Source organism: Schistocerca piceifrons, chromosome 2 (genome assembly GCF_021461385.2).
Source record: "Schistocerca piceifrons isolate TAMUIC-IGC-003096 chromosome 2, iqSchPice1.1, whole genome shotgun sequence".
In the NCBI taxonomy this organism is placed as follows: domain Eukaryota; kingdom Metazoa; phylum Arthropoda; class Insecta; order Orthoptera; family Acrididae; genus Schistocerca; species Schistocerca piceifrons.
In genome coordinates this window covers 214,160,832-214,179,675 of record NC_060139.1, presented here as the reverse complement: position 1 = coordinate 214,179,675, position 18,844 = coordinate 214,160,832, and positions in this window count along the sequence as shown.

The following is an 18,844-nucleotide window of genomic DNA, read 5'->3' as shown; positions in this document are numbered from 1 at the left end:
GTTTTGGAGAGGCACAGAGGTGTTACTCTGGCGTCATGATGTTGGGACACATCAGGTACTATTTCAGGATGGGGCTGGTAGTGACTGAAGGAACTCTGACGGCAGTGGACGAAGACCGGAGCCCAATGAACTGTACTGTTTCCTGACACAGTCGATTAAGGAAGCAGCGCAGGAAGGTTTAGGAAGGGAAAGAGAGCGAAGAGTAAAAACTGAATGGATGACCACGGGATCGTTGATGTGGTTGAGAAAAAAGAAACTGTATCACATGTAGTTCAATCTCGAGTTGAAGAGGGTTGCAACAGATTTATTTCTTTTTCTGGTCATCAGTCTTCTGACTGGTTTGATGCGGCCCGCCACGAATTCCTCTCTTGTGCTAACCTCTTCATCTCAGAGTAGGACTTGCAACCTCAATTATTTCCTGGATGTATTCCTATCTCTGTCTTCCACTACAGTTTTTGCCCTCTAAAGCTCCCTCTAGTACCTTGGAAGTCATGTCTTAACTGATGTCCTATCATCCTGTCCCTTCTCCATATCAGTGTTTTCCACATATACCTTTCCTCTTCGATTCTCCGCAAAACCTCCTCATTCCTTATCTTACCAGCCCACCTAATTTTCAACATTCGTTTGTAGCACCACATCTCAAACGCTTCGATTTTCTTCTCTTCCGGTTTTCCCACAGTTCATGTTTCCCTACCATACAATGCTGTACTCCAGACGTACATTTTCAGAAATTTCTTTCTCAAATTAAGGCCAATATTTGATTTTAGTAGATTTCTTTTGGCTAGGAATGCCCTTTATGCCATTGCTATTCTGTTTTTGATGTCCTCCTTGCTCCGTCCGTCATTGGTTAATTTACTGCCTAGGTAGCAGAATTCCTTAACTTCATCTACTTCGTGACCATCAATCCTGATGTTAAGTTTCTCGCTGTTCGCATTTCTGCTACTTCTCATTACCTGCGTCTTTCTTCGATTTACTCTCAAGCCATACTCTGTACTCATTAGACTGTTCATTACGTTCGGTAGATCACGTAATCTTCTTCACTCTCACTTAGGATAGCAATGTCGTCAGCGAATCGTATCACTGATATCACTTCACCTTGAATTTTAATTGCACTCCTGAATCTTTCTTCTATTTCCATCATTGCTTCCTCGATGTACAGATTGAGCAGTAGGGGCGAAAGGCTATGTCCTTGTCTCACACCCTTTTTAATACGGGCACTTCGTTCTTGGATGTCCACTCTTATTATTCCCTCTTGGCTGTTGTACCTATTGTATATGACCCCTCTCTGCCTGTAGTTTACCCCTACTTTTCTCAGAATTTCGAATACCTTGCACCATTTTACACTGACGAACGTTTTTTCCAGGTCGGCAAATCCTATGAAAGTGTCTTGATTTTCCTTTAGCCTTGCTTCTATTATTAACCACAAAGTCAGAATTGGCTCTCTCGTGCCTTTACCTTTCCTAAAGCCAAACTAATCGTCATCTAGCGCATCCTCAATTTTCTTTTCCATTCTTCTGTATATTATTCTTGTACGCAACTTGGATGCATGAGCTGTTAAGCTGATTGTGCGGTAAATCTCGCACTAGTCAGCTCTTGCTGTCTTCGTAATTGTGTGGATGACGCTTTTCCGAAAGTCAGATGGTATGTCGCCAGGCTCACACATTCTACACACCAACATGAATAGTCGTTTTGTTGTCACTTCACCCAATGATTTTAGAAATTCTGTGGAATGTTATCTATCCGTTATGCCTTATTTGATCTTAAGTCCTCCAATGCTCTTTTAAATTCTGATTCTAATACTGGATCCCCTATCTCTTCTAAATCGACTCCTGTTTCTTCTATCACATCCGTCAAATCTTCCCCCTCAAGGAAGCTTTCAGTGTATTCTTTCCACCTATCCGCTCTCTCCTCTGCATTTAGCAGTGGAATTCCCGTTGCACTCTTAATGATATCACCCTTGCTTTCAATGTCACCGAAGATTGTTTTAACTTTCCTGTATGCTGAGACAATCATTCCTTTTTCGATGTCTTCACATCTTTCCTGCAGCCATTTCGGCTTAGCTTCCCTGCACTTCCTATCTATTTCGTTTCACAGCGACTTGTATTCCTCTATTCTTGAATTTCGTTGAACATTTTTATACTTTCTTATTTCATCAATCAGCTGAAGTATTTCATCTATTGCCCATGATTTCTTCGCAGTTACCTTCTATGTACCTATATTTTCCTTCCCAACCTCTGTGATGGCCCTTTTTATAGATGTCCATTCCCCTTCATCTGTACTGAATACTGAGCTATTCCTTATTGCTGTACCTATAGCCTTAGAGAACTTCAACCGTCTCTCGTCATTCCTTAGTACTTCCGTATCCCACTTCCGTGCATATTAATTCTCCCTGACTAATGTCTTAAACTTCAGGTTACTCTCCATCACTACTATATTGTGATCTGTGTCTATGTTTGCTCCTGGCTGCGCCTTACGACAGATGCTGGGTATATAAAAAGGGGGCTAAGAAACTTACAAGAAAGCTTAAGGAAGAAGCATGGGAAAGAGAATGAGGGGAAATCATTCACTTGGATAAAGGAGACTGGCAGATGCGTGAAGGACAAGGAAGATTAAAACGCTTGTAGTCCTGCATCCATAATTCAACTTATATATAGTGGATGGCGGCAAAAGCACTTTGAAGAACTTCTGCAAAAGAAAGATAAGACCAAGATAAAGAATTCTACAACATAAGTAATACATTAGGCAATTTAGAGCCAATATTAGGAGGTAAAGTAAAAGAGTTGATGAACAAGGCAAGAAATAGAAAGCCAAGTGGACGTGGAGCAGTTGTGATAGAATTGCGGGAATGGGGATCTCCACAGATGGCGAGAGTTATATTTAAATTGTTCTGTCATACTGTGGGGAAGAGGGAGAAAATATTGGGAGAGTGGTGAGATCATACATGTATCTTCTATCTGTAAAAATGGAAACTTGAGGCACCCAAGTAATTATACTGTTGTTACTGTCTATCAGCAGACGTTTCAGCGCCACACTGAAAAACACGTCGGAGATTGAGACTGAGGGAAAAGATACCAGAGGACGGGCGTTTTACGCTTGCACTATGTTGTATGCATTATATTTTTAGCCTAAGACAAATACGTGAGGATACGTATTCTAAGGCTAAGGAAGTACGCCTAATATTGGTGGATTTAGAAACAGCGTATGGGACTGTAACCATCAACGTAGTATGGGAAGTGACGGAATGTAAATATATAGACGCACAAAAAATATCCGTAATTCGGAACGCATACCAGCAATTATACGCAGTAGCCAAACTAGGGGGGGGAATTGAGTGAGCCATTCAAAAGAGCGCTGAACCTGTTTAAAATATTTATGCAGTACACATTGGAATGATGGAATCAATCGTGCAGAGATGCGGGAACCCCTTTCTGCCATGGAACTACCTATTCATTATAATCTGCCTGTGATCTTGTTAGCACAATGTAGGGAGAATGCCAAGCTCATGATGAAGAAATTAATGTAAGCTTTTGAAGCGGGCGGAATTAGAATAAATACGAGCAAAACAGAATATCTAGTAGTAGGAGGAGATGGACGGGATATAGCACGGCCGCAATGAAATATTAAAGCAGGCTCGGTTATCCATACCTCGGGAAGCTCTAAAGCACGTGAGAGAGGCAGGATCCAGCATGCAAGAAGAGGAATTAAGATGCTACGTGGGGTTCTGTGGAGCAGGATAATGTATAAGAAAAACCATAGAAAAGGATTCTACAAACAGTAGTTGAAACTACACATAAATATCGTACAAAAGGAGGGACCGCCGCGCGGAATGGCCACGTGGTTTGAGGCGCCGTGTCACGGATTGCGCGGTCTCTCCCGCCGGAGGTTCGAGTCCTCTCTCAGGCATGGGTGTGTGTGTTGTTCATAGCATATGTTAGTTTAAGTAGTGTGTAAGTCTAGGGATCGATGAACTCAGTAGTTTGGTCCCTTAGGAATTCACACACTTTTTTTTGAGGGACCCTCGGAAAATGGCAGAGAATTCGAGAACAGGCAGTACAGATGGCTGGAATAAGGAGGACAGCCAGGATATCCAGAACAGAGAGAAGAAGAAATGAGGAACTCAGGGAGATAATAGACATGGAACAAACAGTCGCGCAAAGAATCGAAAAAAGAGTATTTCAATGGGATGGCCATGTACGGTGAATGGAGCAAGAATGATGGGCAAAAGCAATCCTGGAATGTTCGCCGCCAGGAGGAAGGAAGCAAGGACGGCCGATATTAACATGGAGAGTGGCAGTGATTGGAACGATGAAGAAGAGAAATCTGCAAGAAAAAGTTGGCGAGTGGGTATACAGGGCAACTGCTGAAGTGTGCACAGGCCCTTAAAAGTAAGACTCCTTTTTCTGGTACTGAGCGCCGCGGGTTTTGAATCCGCGCCAGACGACATGGACCTTGATTACCACTAGAGGTCTCTCCAGCCGTCGCGCTGTAAGCCGTAGCTGCACACGTTCCTGGCTCGAGTATAACGTGAGGGTGCCACAGTGGAGCACGTGGTCCCAGCAGCCAATAGCGCCTGCCTCTCGCTCAGTTAGGTATCTATATCCGCCCCGCAGCTCCTCTCCCCAACGACTTCATTTCCCACCTATATGATTTCCGCCGACCTCAACATCCACAACCGTGATCCTGCCACCCTTCTGCGGTGGCATCAGTTTCTTGCCACCCTCCACGGTGACCTTGTTCCTCTCCCACAACACACTGTTCTGAAAGTAACACCACGTCCGATGTTATCCTCGCTTCCCCCAACCTACTTGGTCGCATCACTGTGGACATCCTCGATTCTGTTGGTGGTGACCATCTCCCTGTCTTTCTCACCATCTCCTCTGCTCGTGACCCCCCTGCAGTTGCCTGCTCAGCTGCCCCTCCGAAGTCCGTCCATGACTACCGCCGCGCCGACAGGGATGCCTACTGGGAATCCATCGCCTCACAGGTCGAAAGCCACCCTATCTCCTTTCAACATCCTGCTGACATCATCCATACCCTATCCATCACTGACGCTGTGGAGGCCCATGTCCCTACCAAACTCATCCACCCTCACCCCCCTACAATTCCTATACAGGCCATCCTTCTTCTTCGTGAACCCCGCAGGCTCTACCATTCCTTCCTCTTCACCCGTGACAGGGATACACTCATCTGCCACCAGCAATTACAGTGACACATCCGGAACCTCCTTACAGCAAAGAAACGCCGGGACTGGCGCCAGACATGCACACGCCTCAACCCCACCCTCCCTGTCAACTCCTCCAAGTGCCGGTCAGCCTTCCAGCGCCTTACTGGAACCCATACCACCCCACATTACCCTATCCTCAACAACAATCGACCCTTTCCTGACAACCTCAGTGAGGCTAACCATTTTGCTTTCCCCCTTCCCAAGGTCTTCTCCATTCCTGCCAATACCCATTTTGATTACTCCCTCTTCCTCACCATCCTTGACCACACTGATACCTCTGCCCCACCGCTCACCTCTAGCTTCCAGTACCCCCCCTCAGACATCAACACTTCCATCACCGCATGCGACATCACAATGTCCTCTGCTCCAAATGCAACACCTTCCCGTCCTTCCTGGCTGTCCTTGATACCCTATACAATGTCCTCCTCTCCACTGGATTTTACCCCGACCTGTCGAAGTCTTCCTGTGTCCTGCAGTTCCATAAACCCAACAAATCCCCCTCTGATACCTTTTCCTATCATCCCATCTGCTTCACTTCCATGTTCAGTAAGGTCTTCGAGACCATCCTCTCTCGCCATATCCACCACCACCTTAACCAGCACCACCTCCTTCCCCTCTTACCCAGAGTGGCTTCTGGCCTTCCTTCTCAGCCAACAACCACGCCCGATGGGCAGAACAGGTGATTCGGATTGTGGGAAGGGTCAAATCAGATGTCGGTCAGTTTCACTACAAAATTATAATTTACGAGCTTCAAACTCCCTTTCTTTCAAGGCTCAAGGCTTCCAAACAAGAAATCTTAAAAAGCAACAATGTAAATTTCAAGTGACTGAAGACATGAAGACATGCAGTTAAAATTACAAATAAAATTTATATATATCACAGCTAGGCTGAAAGCCTCAAGGCAAAGTTGATAGACAAACATGAACAAGATGCAATACAAACGGCTGAAGGCCCACAATAAAATTTTCAAGATTTTAAAATAAATTACCATAACCTTTCAAAGGCGGAAGGCCGCAAAGTTTTTCTTAAAGGGTAATTTTAAGAATAAGGTTTTAAGCGGCTGAAAGTCCACAATTGATTTTCCAAAATTCAAAAATACCATAAACCTTTAAGGGCAGGAGGCCGCAATGTTTAAGCTTGAAACATAATTTTAAGAATAACGTTCCAAGCAGCTGAAAGTCCACAATTAATTTTCCAAAATTTTAAAAAACTATAACCATAAGCCTTAAGTTTTAAGTGGCTGAAATGGCACTAAAAGAAAAGAGAACACAACGACAATAACTTGTCAACAAATATCCACTTGCCGGAATTCAAACATACTTATACACGGCTGAAGGCCTTTGATTTACATAAAACACAGTAAAACCAAGAATTGTTTTTAGTCACTGGCTATAATGGATTATAAACAGACAATTAAACGCCCGTGAGAAAGACAGTAAAAAAAATGGCACTCAGAAGCCTCCAGGGGGTCGGTCTGCCCTCGTTCACTTAGGTGAGACAGGTAGTGAGCCCAACTACACTTGATCTGTCGATTACCCAACTAATTGGCAGTCACTGACCGACCGACAAAACGACTTACTTGCACCAATCGGTACATGAGAACTCAAACACAGAACGTTACAGACGCGATTATCCACAATGAAATATGTATTAAGCTGGCAAAACTACACACCATGTTGGACAGCGATAACAAGTGAGGAATGAACGCTGCCTGAAATTACGGTAGTGACCAGGGCAGGTAACCGAAACACTAACGGCCACAAGGCAGAAAATTCCGCTAGTACTCTTGAATTTGAAATACAGTAATATAGTTAACTTCACCAAAAAGGAACACTGCCTGAATTTACGTCAGTGGCCAGGGCAGATAACCAGAACACTAACGGCCACAAGGCAGAAAATTCCGCTGGTGCACTTGAATTGTAGTGATCCAATTTGGTTAATTCCACCACACGGCGTCTCGATTTCGCCACTACAAACAGTGTTGCTTACAGGAAAAGCTCCCCAACAGCGAACCACCGAAACGAACGACACAACATGAACGGACGTGGCTTGGGTACTTAACACAGCACTCAACTTTGACGTCCTGGGTCGGTGAGCCACGAAGCTCATATCGATCGGACAGCCCCACACACGCTCCGACACTGAGCAGGGACCACCAGCGGACCCAGCCAACTGCACCGCACGGAGATATCCTCCCTGGTCAGCACCAACCAACCGACTACCCTCAGAATGCCGACAACACCTAAAATAGTCGTCAGTGGAAATAACGCCAACTACACACACAACCTGACAAACACTTGCACAAAGACCTGAACGATATCCACACACACACACACACACACACACACACACACACACACACAGCCGACTCATGAACGATGGGCGAGCCAAAACGCGTCGTCCGGTAGGACGACCGACCGACGATCCACTAAGACCGTGACCCGGCTCAAGTGATGCGTGGCAGCAATGCTCGGGCGAGCCGTGTCGACGCAGACCTCACAGCTCCAACCCGACTGCACTAGTGCCACATTGCAACTCCTTGACTGGCAGGTCTGGACTGCACTCCAGACATGTTCCAACTGACTGGCAGCCCAAACTCAGGACCGAACTGGCTTACGACAGACAACAACCAGGAAGTAATAGCAATCGAGCAAAGATACTACGAGAGGGGATATATTGATACGAGCTGCTAGTGGTGCTGACAGTCAGGCAAAGCAGCAACTCATTGACACCAGTAATTTAAATTAATGTAGTGAGGTGGAAGTATGTTAAAAAACAGGGTGTAAAATACATGTCAGGAACATTAGCCATGCACGGCTTACTTACCAATCATCTTTCCCTTCAACTTAACTCCCTTTGCTCCGCTATCTTTATTTCTCTGGACCTCCAGAACGCCTACGACCGTGTCTGGCATCCTGGGCTCCTCTTCAAATTGCATACCTATGCTCTCCCTATCAACTTCGTCCGTCTCATAGATTCCTTTCTCTCCCATCATCCCTCCTATGTCACTATCCACAATACCAACTCCTGTACTTTCTATCCCTCTGCCAACTTTCCCCAAAGCTTCGTCTGTTCCCCTCTCCTGTATCTCCTGTACACTGCTGATATGCACAAACCTCCCCCGCCTGTTCATCTCCTCAAATTTGCTGGTGACAGTGCCTTCCTAGCCCTTTATCCTACCCTTCAACGCTCCCAACGTACCCTCAAAACCCACTTTGACCAATTCACCACTTGGTGCAACCAGTGGTTCCTCTGTATCAACCTCTCCAAGAACCAGGTAATCGTCATAGGCTGCACCACCCGTTCCTTCCATCTCCATTATATCTACCTCACCATTTATGGATGTCCTATCAACCTCACTCCTACCCTCAAATACCTTGGTCTCACCCTCGACCACCACCTCACCTGGAGTCCCCATCTCCTTACCATCCAACACAGAGCTCAAAACAGACTCTGCCTCCTGAAGCTCCTGTCTGGTCTGACATGGGGTCTGCATCCTTCCACCATCCTTCACACTTACAAATCATTGATCCACCACATCCTTTGTTATGCCAGCGTTGCTTGGATTTCCACCCTTTCGAGGTTCTATGAAGCCCTTCAAATCCTCAAACATCATGCACTCTGCCTCACCTTCTGCATCTGACTACTATCCCCCATGCACATCCTCTACAACCTCATCCCCTACCCCCACCTTCTCCTTTTCCTTGAACAAATCCGTACCCTGTATATTGTCCACTGCCTCGATCCCCCTCACCCCATGGTGTCTCCCTTCCACTCCACCCTCAGCCCATTGCTGCGCCTTTACCATTGTGTCCCACCCTCTCTCCATCTCCACACCCTTTGCCTCCTTTCCAACACAACTTCCAGTATCTACCCCTCCCGGATGATGAGCTTCGCCCTGACGTCTACCCTTCCTACCAACTCTAACTCCACTTTCCTCCTGCTTCCTCCTCAGGGCTCCTTCTCCTCCCCCTCCCTTCTCCTGGCGGCTTTGCCCTCCTACACCCTCTCCCTCTCCTATGCTCCCCTTCAGTGTCTCTGCACTCCCTCCTGCCTTGTCTTCCCTCTTCATCTCCCACCCCACCTATCTCCTGCCTCTTGGTGCACCTGCTGACACCCCTACTCTCTTCATTCCGCCGCTTCCCCTGCTGCCCCTTCCTCTCCCCTGCTTTTCCATCCTCTCAGGACTCTCCCTCGGCAGGTCCCACCTGGCAGTTTTATTCTTCATTGTGTGTGCTCCAAGTGGGTTTAAAGTGTGTTGTACTGGAGTGTTTTTAATACTGTGGCCAACTTTTAACCTGTGCAAGTGACTTCAGTGTCTTCTTTGTGCTCTACGAATCGCCAACTTTGTTTTTTAACTTTATGTCGACTTTTTTAATTGCCCCCCATGAACATCCCCATGTCCGTGTATTTTTACCTCCATTATCCCCCTTTACTCTGTTTTACGACCCCCCTTTTTTATCGCCTTTATATGTAATATTTTCTTCTTGTATTAGCTGTCATGTCACTCGGCTAAAGAGCGGCGGATTGTGTCACTGACAACCCTCTCCTGCCTATATGGGGCAGGGGAATAAAATCACAATAAAGAAAAAAGAAAGCTCAGCTAGGCAGTCTGAAATTCGTGGAGTCCATCGACATCTTGGCAACAGACAGCGTGTTTACAGTACTTTGTTTTCGTTACTAGTGGACGTTGTTGATTCGTTTGGTTGTCTCTTGTCACTCCGTTGCTTCTTGCATGTTGTCGTCGTAAGGTCTCGCTTGGTCCTCCGTCGTTGTTCGTGTCCGACCTTTCCCGTTCGTTTGTTGTTTGTGGGCCGCTTCCGCTTGGTCTCGCAGTGCTTCGTTCTCGGCAACCCCGTGACCGTTCCGGTGGCGGTTACAACACTTTTCAATTAGTGAATAATTCAGTTGCACTACCGTTAATATTTTCGAGGCGTAGGCAACCGATCTTTTGAAATTGTCCGACATTTTATGGAAAATAGCAACCACAATCCCATTGTATGACACATACGTTGCAAACGTCAACAGCAAGCCCAGAGCCTATGGTAACAAGCATTATTTTCTGTTTTCAGACAGTCATTAAAGAGATGAGAAGCCTGCTGAGTTGCTGCAGACCACGCAAATTTAACACCTTTTTTTGCGCAGTAGATTTAAGGGGTATGCGATTTGTGCTAATCGAGATATAAACTTAGCATAATAAGTGATTTCCTGAAAAAAAGATTACAGTCGTTTCATGCCATATTGCAGTGCCTGTATTATTCCGAATTACGATGCAAAGTTCATTCGGACGTACAAGCATGACCGAAAGAACAGGCAATGCGGCGACTACAGCCGTTATGAAATACATTACATGTATTCGAAGTTGCGAATATGGACAACCATCAGCTGTCTAATGGAATTACGACACTGAAAAATTGTACCAGAGCGGGACTCTAACGCCAATTTTCCGATTACAGCGAGCGGTCGCCTTACTATTTAGCAATCCTAGCATGACTCACGGCCAAACTTCCATATGTCGTCAACTATGTGTCCACATCATGTACTCATACATCCATTACGTGTATTCCAGTACTGCGGAGATATTTTAATTGAAAGTCGCTTGGACGGTGTCAGCGGATCAGTATGATATTGCGATGCCTGTGTTATTCCGAATTACGATCACCAGGGAAGCGACTTTCAGGTAAAATGTCTCCCCTGTACGGGAATATGCATATGGTTGTACAGGCTGTACACACATGACTGACGACGTGTGGAAGGTTGAGTCTGGCCGTGTCGAGCTCGAATAGGCAAATGGTAAGGCGATTGATCGCGATAAGCCGGAATTCCGGGGTCGAATCCCGGTCCGACACAATTTTTCGTTGTCGCCATTCCATCATTCAGCTGATGAAAGTCCATATTCGCAACTGTAGATACATACACTTAATGAAGTCCTTTCATTTTAGCTTGGCGCCAGCAAGTTTGTTATCACGTCGAGTGGTGATACATGGGCGTGCTATCTTTGCTGGTGAGACTGTGCTAGAGACATTTAACAATAGCAGCAAAATAGCTATGAGATAGTGTACTTAAAACCTTCACGCCAGTTTTACATTTGTTCCATTCCACCTTCATTATGTTACAGCTTTGATGACCAGCATTGTATTAGTTTGTAGCCCCTAAACTCGCAGTGATAACTGAAAAGTTAGTTGAAGAGCAACAGTATTAGCATTTAACTTTGGATCGACGACGAGAGTATCAGACATGGTGTACAGGTACGAAATGGAAACACGGGTTCGAGTCCCGGTCTAGTACAAATTGTCATTGTCGTTATTTCCTTATACAGCTGATGGTTGCTCGTGTTCAGAACTGCAAATACATTTCACGTGCTTCAGTTTACATTAGACCTTAATAAATAACACTTTTTCAGTAATTCTGTCCTTGATATAGCCAATCTGGGTCCTATATACTCTCTACTTTGGGCATCATCCGTTATTTTGTTGTCAAAATAGCAAAACTAATCCACTGCTTTTAGTCTCACACTTCATGCTCTAAATCCCTCAGCATCACCTGATTTGATTCGATTACACTACATTACCCTTTTTTTTACTTCTGTTGATGCTAAATCTTATAACCTCTCTTTCAAGACATTATCCATTCCGTTCAACTGCTCTTCAAAGCCCTTTGCTGTTTCTGACAGAATAACAGTGTTACCGGAAAACCTTGAAGGTTTTTTATTTCTTGTCTCTGAATAATTTTTGTTTTTCTCAATGTACAATAACATTGCGTATAGGCTACAATGTATAGGCTATAACCCTGCCTCACTCCCTTCCCAATCACTGCTTCCCCTTCATATCCTTCGATTCTTATAAGTGCAGTCTGGCTTTGTACTAGCTGTAGACAACTTTTCGCTCTCTGTATTTTATCCCTTCTACCTTCATAATTTCAAAGAGTGTATTCCACTCAAAATTGTCAAAAGTTTTCTCTAAGTCTACAATTGCGATAAACGAAGGCTAGCCTTTTTTAAACCTATCTTCTAAGACAAGTCGTGGGGTCTATTGTCTCGGCTGTTCCTGCATTCATCGGGAACCCGAACATGTTCCTCGAGATCAGCTTCTACCAGTTTCCCCATTATTCTGTAAATATTTCGTGTCAGAATTTTGGAACCATTAAAAATGCATGGTGCTTATAAAATAGTTATGCAAAAATAACGTTTAACTGTGAAAAAGGCGAATAACTTACAGAAATGTTTAATACATCATTGAATGTAGTACATCTTAAGGTTTTATTCCCGCCGAACACTATCAGTTCCCGAAGTTCCCGCTAGGTTTAGTGTGTAAATAAGTAATTTCAGCAGCCATCACGGAGTCCTATAACAGTGCAGAACGCACGCACTGTTGTTTATAGTTTCATGAATCCAAATCCGCTACTACAGTTCAGCGACAATTCAAGACTATAAATCGCAAGCCGCCGCTTCAAATACAAACTGTTACTAATTCGTACTATCGTTTCGCGAAAACTGGCTGCATATCACATAGACACCGCGTCAGGATCCGCAAGGAATATCTCTGACGCAGCAATTAAGTAAGTTCGGCAGTCCTACTTTTCGACGCTCTAACACTTGGCAACTTCAATTCTAAGCTTGCACGTCTCGCTGATTAACTCGGACTACGAATGCAAGAATGCCGAAACTGTGACAGATTTAAAAAAGGCGGATCTACATTTATATTGTTTGTAGATTTACAGCTCATGATTATCTACTACATGTACAGAAACCAGACTGCAGTTGTAGGATGTCAAATGACGAAACTAGATGAGAAACGAATGAGTCAGTGTTGTAACCTATCCTGCATGTCACCAATTTGCACACTGAGCAAGCAGTAAAGGAAACCTAGGAGAAATTTGAAAAGGGAATTGAAATTCGAGAAGAAGAGATAAAAACGTTAAGATCTGCGGTTTATCTAAATTTTTCGCATACAGCTGTGTATTTAATAGATCAGTTTGAACAGTAGGGACAGTGATCTTTAAAAGAAGTTGTTAGAAGATCAACAAAAGTAAAATTAAGGTAATGGAATGTGTTTGAATAAATCAAGTGCTCAGGGAACTGGATAGGGAATATGACACTGAAACTGCTACAAAAGTTTTTCTATTTGGGGAACTAAATAACTGAGGATGGGCGAAGTCAAGAGGATATAAATGTGCACCTGCAGTAGGAAGGAAAGCTTATACGAAACACATAAATTTGGTAACATCAAATACAATTTTAAGTACTGTAAGTTTTTTCTGAAAGTATTTATTATATGAAAGTGAAACGAAAACAATGCAGCGAACAAGGGAACAGAAGCTTTCTAAATTTGCGACTGCAGGAGAATTTTGAATATTAGGCGGGGAGATCGAATAACAAATGAGTAGATACTGAAATGAATGGGGAAAATTTATGATACCACTTGATTAAAAGAAAGGATCAGTTGATAAGGAATAGTTGATTTCACAATGATGAAGGGTGAAAATTGGTGGGTGGGAGGTGGGGGGGGGGGGGAGAATTGTAGGAGATCAAATTCTGTTTACAGTAAACGGATGCAAACAGATGTAGATTGTAACAATTATGCACAGGATAGACTATATTGGAGAGCTGCAACACACCAGACTTCGGACTGAAGCAACGCATCGAAAATGGGAAGAAATGAAGGGTGTATCAAACTAGTAGAACGTCTGATGGCTTTTAAAAATGACGTAATGGCATGCGCCTTTATAACCACGTGTACAAATGAGTACCCACCTTCTTCAAGCAGCGTAAGGTCGAAATACTTCTTGTCATCATCTTCTAAATCCTCATCGTTATAGACCGAAAGATCTTGTAATAAATTCTCTGAAACAATAATGACGCAAGTAAGTTCAACGACATATTAAAAGGCAAAACTGAAAAGATAAGAATAGAAAAGGGATGGGTTTATAATGATTGTGCAAAATTGTGATATACGTAAAAACCTATGCGTACTGTAGACGCTGGAAGCGCTAGAAATATTTGTCGCAAAATAGCATTTTAAACTGGTCGTTAGTTATGCTTTCGTTTTACTACACTCAATTTTAGTTCATGTCATATTCACGTGCGTGTGGACATCAGTTTTCGTCCCACTGATGACCTTTACCTCCAACCAGAATTTCTTTGGGTTACGTGAGTTCCTTTTCTTTTTTTCTACAGTCTAGCCCTAAACAGCCAATCACAAAGTTCCTGCGTCGCACTTACAGCAACTACGTGCCATATCACGTGAACGCAACATCGTCAAAGAATAACGCCAGGGTCGCGTATTGTAGCCATGCTGCACATGTCAAATTCACGTTCGACAAATGTTAGTAACGCTCTAGTGGCTTTTAGTTTGTCGTTCGTGATTAGTACTGGATGCTCCACAACTAATAAATTTTGGCTCACTGTGTCACAATACTACACAATAAGATCATGTCTTTCCTATTTTCAGCTCCAGCGGTCGGAACGTACTTACGTAAGACGATAAAAGTTCTAATAAAACACCTTTTCCGAGCAGCTGAGCAGCCTTAACTAAATAATGAATTACCTTCTGGTACCGTACTAACTCATTCCGAGGTGTTGCCACTCGAAAACTTCATACGACTGTGAAAATCGGTAAAAGTAGAATACTCAAAATCAGAGTCAGAACATAAATTAACTGACTAATTCTGCTGGCCGAAGTGGCCGAGTGGTTCTAGGCGCTACAGTCTGGAACCGCGCGACCGCTAAGGTCGCAGGTTCGAATCCTGCCTCGGGCATGGATGTGTGTGATGTCCTTAGGTTAGTTAGGTTTAAGTAGTTCTAATTTCTAGGGAACTGTTGACCTCAGATGTTAAGTCCCATAGTGCTCAGAGCCATTTGAACCATTTGACTAATTCTACAACTATTTGTGACTATATTAACTGAACGAAATACTTTTTCTTTCTTTCTGATTCAAGATGTATCTGCATAGTGTGAATCTGGCTTCTTTAATCTCCAGCTTCTAAGGTGTTCTATTACAGATTTACCTCCCAGTCTGACCTATATAGCAGTACTCATACTCTTGGCAAATCTTATAAACTCCACTTCTCATGATGGCCAGTTGTTTGTCCTTTGAACTGGCGAAACGTCAACGTGATATCTGTGGGACACAGAAAAACGCAGAGAAACTCTTTGTCTTTAAAGAGTAGCTTATCCTATTTGTGATTTTACCTACAAAATGTACACCACACCGTTTCCTTTATGGTCTACGTTGTTCACTATGTACAGTAGGGATTTGTCTCGCTTCCTCAGTTTTTTATTAAGAATGTTCTCTACAAAGTTGGATTTAAGTTCTTTATTTGTAAGTATTGTTGTTACTGAATTAAGTCCTTGCTCATATTCTTCTTGGTACATGGGATAGAGAGGATACAGTGGAATGCTGGATTTTTGTGAACTGTTGGATTTAAATAGGGAGCTGGGGTGAATGTGTCAGTAAAGGGGTCTCTCCAGAAAATTTTAAATTTATGGTTTCTACGAGGGTCATTCAATAATTAAAGAGACAAATTGGTCAGGGGAACAAACTGTTAGTAGGGCAAGTTTGATACTTTTATGGCAGCCCTGAGATGAACCCTGATCAGATGATGTATCAACATTGTTTTGTTTACAACCTCAAAAATACATTTCAAGATGTAAAATCACGTTGAAACGTCCACATTAGTTGAACAATATTCTGTTATTCGCTTTTTACTTCCTGAAGGCAAGAAACCAGTTAATATATACTGTAGAGTGTCTAAAGTTTACGGTGAAGGTTATATGAATCGCGCAAATTTTTACAAGTGAGTAGAGCAGTTCAAAAATGGTCGCAACTCAGTGACTACCGAACATCGTTCTGGCCGATCAGTTGCAGGTTCAACTCCCTCACTTCAAAGTCGAATTGATGACATTATTCAAGCGACCGCCGTGTGAATGTGGAAATGATAGTTGATAAAGTTCAAGTTAGTACTGGTATAGTTCGTAACATTATCTGTAACAAGCTGAAGTACCGCAAAACATGTGCAAGATGGGTCCCAAAGGAGTTGACGCGGCTGCACAAGGAAACAAGGTTGAGATTGTGCACAGAGCCAAAGAAACGTTATGAAAGAGAAGGTGAGCACTTTCTCAACAAAATTTTGACTTGTGATGGAACGTGGGTTCACTATTATGAGCTAGAATGAAAACGACAAAGCGTGGAGAGGAAGCACACCAACTCACTTGTCAAGAAAAAATTCAAAACCAACGCATCGGCAGCAAAAGTCATGTTGACAGTGTTTTGGGTTGCTGAAGGTATTTTTTGTGATTATGTCGAAGAGCAGCGTACAATGAGTAGCTAATACTACTCGGATTTGCTTTTGAACAAGGTAAAGCCAGCCACGAGAGAGAGATGTCTTGGATCTCAGAGAAGAGGTGTAATTCTCCAGCACGACAACGCACGTCCTCATATTGTTCAACTAACCCGTGAAACCATCGACAAAATGGGCTGGAGAGCACTGCCTCATCCCCCTTACAGTCCTGATTTTGCACGTATTGATTTACATTTTTTTGGTGCACTGAGGGAGGAATTACGTACGAAGAGGTTCCAGGACAATGAGAACATGAAAAAGTTTGTGGTAAAATGGTCCAAACATCAAGATAAAGAGTTCTTTGCAACCGGAATAAAAAAAGCTTGTAGCCCACTGGCACAAGTGCATAAATGTTCAAGGGGATTATGTTGAAATGTAGAAAAAGTATTGTTTTGTAAAAATAAATGCTTTTTTCTCTAGACCAATTTGTCTCTTTAATTATTGAATGACCCTCGTATTTTCTACCTGTAAGTTGATGTGTAGCAAATTAATAGTAGAATCCCCTAATTCTGTATAACCTTTATGTTAGAATTTCACTGGTTCATATGAAGGGCTTATTTCAGTAGTGGTACAAGTCCATTTTTGTTCATTCTGAGATACAGAGTCCTAAAGAGATTTTTCAGCGCTCATTTAACTTTAGGACTCTGTATCTCAGAATGAACAAAAATGGACTTGTACTACTATTGAAACAAGCCCTTCATATTTTCCAAGGAATTCTGGATTTGTCTTGTGGAACCTCTCCACATTCAAAGAATATCATAGACGTATCTGCATCAAAACATCATGTCTAGCCAGTGGTCCACTCTTAAAAAAATGGTTCACACACTTGTCCTTGAACATGTTTGCTAGCAAGAGGGCTATGGGAGAGACCATTGTCAGACTATCTGCTTGCTTGTAATAGCTCCCTCATAAGGATAAATCATTTTGATTTAAACTACATTCTGCTGTACTGGCTATATTCAGCTGTTCTTCTGTATTAATTCTGTGTAAATAAAATAATTGTAGAAACAATAGGTAAATAATCTTTACAAGAATGCTTGAGAACAAGCTGTGTACATCAAAAGAGACTAATTTTGCAACTGTTGGAAACTTAACGTCTGTTAAGTTCTTTACCAAATCTAAATTGTTTTAATGCTATGTTTCACTTTGAAACTCAGTTTTTTTCCTTCATACTGAAATTGGTCCTCACAACAATAGTGTGCATAGGCAGACACCAGTGGTTGGACTGGGACTTCTGGTTTGTGGATTTTGGGTAAACCATACAGTTACGGGGCTCTTGGATTCATTTTAAAACAATACACTTACGAACATACCCAGAAAAAATATTGGAGCACTTATTTACTAACTACTAAGCTTGATCATTGTGTTTCTGTTGCATCTTTCCATAGTTTTAGTAGCTGCTTTGACTAGAAACATTCTTCCACTTCATTTGTGCAGTCTGTTATATTTAACAGCTCTATAGTCCCTCCTTTATCTGCTTTAGTAACAATCACATTACTATTCTCATTCCCAGTTTTAAGTTCTTGTACGAATAAAAATTCGTTGTTCTTCCTAAATTATACTGGTTGATATTGTTGCTGTTGTACCTGCTTGATATCTCTTGCGCACTGTATTTTCGTAATTACAGGTACGGGACAAAAATACGTAAACACAAAAAACACTACACGTTACCATGCCTAATACGTATATGAAACCCATTGGCAATCAAAACAGCTTCCGGTCAACTCTGGCTGATAAATATAGGTCCTGTATGGTTTTCAAAGGAATCTTATTCCACGCTTCCTTCAAAATCGTGGCAAATTCAGGTAACAGTGACGGGGTAGATAGCGGTCAGCAACTTTTCTCTCCAAAGGAGACCATAGAGGCATAATTGTATTGAGGTCTGGTGACTATGATTGCCAGGGAGATGCCGCAATTCATCCTCGTACTCGCAAGACCAGTCGTGGAAGGCGCGATCTGTGTGTCATATGAGAACACAGCATCACCATTGGGGACCATACATTGTACCATGGGACGGGACCTGATTAGCCAAAATGGTCACGTAATCTTGGCCATTAACCACAAGGCCCATGGAATACCATGATATGGCTGCCCAAATCATCAACGAAACCCTGCCACGTTTCACTCTTCGGACGTAAACTCGGCCAGCAGTTAGAAACAGTTGCCGCAAGACTCATCCGACAAAATTATGACACTTTCTTCCATTATTCCGTAGTCCAGGTTTTATGACTTCGGCACCACGTTTCCCTGTTATCACCAATGAGTGTTTTTGGACTCCAGCTC